General features: G+C 53.9%; 1 protein-coding gene across 5 annotated transcripts in view; it reads right to left on the bottom strand.

Moving 5' to 3' along the window:
- The window catches only part of Gcgr (glucagon receptor), a 9104-nt gene extending 8110 nt beyond the window's left edge, over positions 1–994 (bottom strand). For 4 of the 5 annotated variants that reach the window (XM_031352442.1, XM_031352438.1, XM_031352441.1 and 1 more), the window contains exons 1-2: positions 496–963; positions 24–222 (exon numbers count right to left, since the gene is read on the bottom strand). The gene's annotated coding sequence lies outside the window, so the exon portion shown is untranslated. Of the gene's footprint in view, positions 1–23; positions 223–495 lie in introns of all 5 variants that reach the window. The other variant, XM_031352439.1, reaches the window with a different exon arrangement.
- Positions 995–3387: the final 2393 nt, after the last annotated feature.

Raw genomic sequence — 3387 nt, 5'->3', positions numbered from 1 at the left:
CGGGGCTGGACCCTAGTGCTCACTGTGCTCAGTCGCCGGGGCTAGGGCTGGGCTCCTCGCGGTCCTCGCGCGTGCTTGGATCTGGACGCGGGCGACTGCTCGTCTCCGCCGCGCTGCGATCGGGGTCGGCGCCAGCTCCGCGCCAGCCGCTCGCAAACTTTCCAGCGGCGACGCTGGGCGGCGGCGGCGAGGGGGGAGGGGGAAGGGGGGGGCGGGAGCGGCCTGCGGGGGAGGGGGAGAGATGAGGGTCCGCGCCTTGGTGCAGCCGACCTGCGGCGAGCTCTCAGACCCTCCCGGCGTAATCCCGAGTATCTCTCTTATGCCGAGCATGCCTGGCAGATCAGCATCCCGCGCACTCACTTCTCCTCCCCTCTGGCACATAGGAGCAGGCCCTGACCCGGATCCGACCCCACAGGTTCCGAGAACCCTCACCAGGTGTACCATAACCCTGAGCATCCAATCTTGCGCACCCTGGACTTCAGAGAGCTTCCTGACCTGGCAGGTGCGGGTCCTGGTGGTTCTGAGTTTGTCAAGGGAATAACTCGGAGTGACTCGGAGCGCCCCTTTCTCTTGCAATGTCCACTGTCCTGGGGTCGCATCAAGGTTTGCAATCTTGATTTTCTAGAAGGATTAAGTCCCTTACTTAACCACATCTGGCTCCTGGGAGGAAGATTGCAGCTGCCACGCATGCATCGTGGGTGGGAGTTGAGGTGGGCAAGCTCAGGATATATGGACCGCTCTGAAGGTTTCAGACAAAGTGATCCTCTAAGAGTGCCTCTTAAACCCTTTGTAGGTTACATGCCCTGTGGGCCTCAGGGACTCCTGTCTGATAAGACCTCAAGCAACACCACTCACTTGACAACCCACTAACTTGGCCGTCTTAGTCGGCACAGCCTTTTCCTAGACGCCTCCTTTTCGGGGGAGTCAAATGTTCTAGCCACATGCCTACCTCTCGCCCCTAGACTCAGCCCTACAGAGGACCTTCTCTCCACTGCCCCACCCCTGTGAGCCATGAGCCACCTTTTGTTGCCTCATCTTCCCTCCTGCCCAGTGACCTGGGGTCAGAAACTCCCTTGGGTGTTTTTGGGCTTCCACTTCTCTGGCTTCTTCACATCCTATAATGCCGAGGGAGGGTCATGTCGCTTTCTAGAAAGTTCTCCCTGTAACTGTGGCTTTCAGAATGGGTACTCACATTTCTCCTCCAGCTTTTCCACATTTCCAGTCCCCAGACCAGTCCTCTGAGGCCCACGTCTCCCATGCCTGTGTCCCCTCCTCCAACTCGAACCTGCTGATCATCTAGTAAAGAAGGCCCCTCTAGAGAATCCAGGCCATCGCCAGTGTCTCTCTCATCTGGAACACATGTGGTCTCTTCTCTGTCACCCACTGCCCCTTCCTCAGAACTCCTTGTGTGCTTTGGGTCAGCTCCTTGTTCAGACGCTGCCCTCCAGGACTTCGATTTTAGTTTAGGGGATGTTGGATCCTGTGCCCTAGCCTATGGGTCCCCTCACTGGTGAGCTGCCCCCACCCTCCAGTGCCTGGTAGGCAGACCCTGCTCTGTACATGTCTGTAAGGTCCACAGGATTCAGGGAAAGGGATGCTCCCCGGGCCTCCGTCTTCTGCACCCCTATTTTCAGAAGAGTCCACCAGAAATCATGACAGGGAGCTGCCCTTTCTGTTTTGATCCAGGCAGTGGCCAGAAGGCAAAGGTTAGAAGGCAAAGACCTGTTTGTCTCCGCCACTCTGTGGGGGCCACTTATGCAAGGCTGAGGGATAGATACAGCCTTTCCTTCATTCAGTTCCTGTTCCACCTCCCTGGGTCCAGGCTGGAGGACTGAGCTCCATAGCAAAGGTCTGCCCTGCCCCTCTGTGACCTGGTAATGAGACTTAGGGACAAGGGGTGCCAGGAACTCTGCACCAGTGTGGCACTGGGCTGGAGGTGCTAGGCCTACAGTGGCCAGGGACAGAGTGGGAGCAGGCACTGGCCTGCAGTTGCCTCTGTCTAGGTTCTGTGGCTCAGCTGGGCTTCCCGCACCTCAAGGTGAGTCTTCCCTGGGGGATAGAGGTCTTTCCTTTCATAAGGGCCTTACCCTCTGACCTTGTTTTCTTGTGGACAGACTGGGGAACAGGCAGCAGAAAGAGGCAGCTTTGAGAGCATGGGAGAGTAACACAGGGCTGGGTGCAATGTGGCTGGCCCCTGGTGGGCCCTCTGTTTGCCTTCTGAAGTCTCCTCAGCTTGCTCACACTTCATCAGGCTCCTGGACCTGTTGGTGATCCCTTGGGTACTCTGCCATCTGAGGTCTAGTTTTGGGGCTGGGGAAAAGCTCAGTGATTAAGAGTGCTTTCTATGTAAGTATAGGGACCTAAGTTTGGATCCCTGCACATACACCAAAAAGCTATGCCCAGCCATATGCAACAGAACCTTGGTGTGGTGCTGAAGGTTGCAGAGACAGGATCACTGGGGCTTGCTAGGTGGTGCCAACCCAGCTGAACAGCAGTGACCTTCAGGTCACTGAGAGACCCTGACTCAAAGGAGGAAGGCAGGGAGTAATAGAAAAAGACACATCTCTGAGCTCACACACTGGCACAGGCGTGTGCACACATGTACATACACGTGCACATAATAATAATTTTTTTGAAATAGAGTCACTCTCTCTACATAGCTCTGGCTTCCTGGAACTTGTTATGTAGACCAGGCTAGCCTCTGAGTGCTAATCTCCTGAGTGCTGAGATTAAAGGCAAGCACCACCACACCCAGCTAATAATAAAAAATTTTAGCCGGACGGTGGTGGCTCACGCCTTTAATCCCAGCACTTGGGAGGTAGAGGCAGGCGGATTTCTGAGTTCAAGGCCAGCCTGGTCTACAGAGTGAGTTCCAGGACAGCCAGGGCTACACAGAGAAACCCTGTCTCGAAAAACCAAAAAGAAAAAAAAAATTAGATGTAGTTTAAATTAATTATTTTACGTGAATGGGTTGTTCTGTCTGCATGTATGTGTATCACATGAATACCTGGTGCCCCCAGAGGCCAGAAGAGGATGTCAGATCCCCTGGAACTAGAGTTACAGACAGTTATAAGGCCCAATGTGGGTGCTGGGAACAGAACTCAGATCCTCTGGGGAAGCATTCAGTGCTCTTAACTACAAAGCCATCTCTCCCACCCTTAATAATTAAAAATTTAAAAATACTGCTTGTGGGCCAGCAAGATGGTTCAGCAGGTAAACTTGCCTGCTGCTAAGCTGGGGGAACTGAGTTTGATCTTTGGAACCCTCGTGGTGGAAGAAGAAAGCTGACTGCTGCAAACTGTGCACTAGAGCACGCACAGACCACACCCCAACACATACATAACACACACAATAAAGAAATAGACATAAACTTTTTTTTTTTTTTTT

The sequence above is a fragment of the Mastomys coucha genome, unplaced genomic scaffold, assembly GCF_008632895.1.
Source record: "Mastomys coucha isolate ucsf_1 unplaced genomic scaffold, UCSF_Mcou_1 pScaffold5, whole genome shotgun sequence".
Classification (NCBI taxonomy): Eukaryota; Metazoa; Chordata; class Mammalia; order Rodentia; family Muridae; genus Mastomys; species Mastomys coucha.
This window is presented reverse-complemented; position numbering and strand designations above follow the sequence as displayed.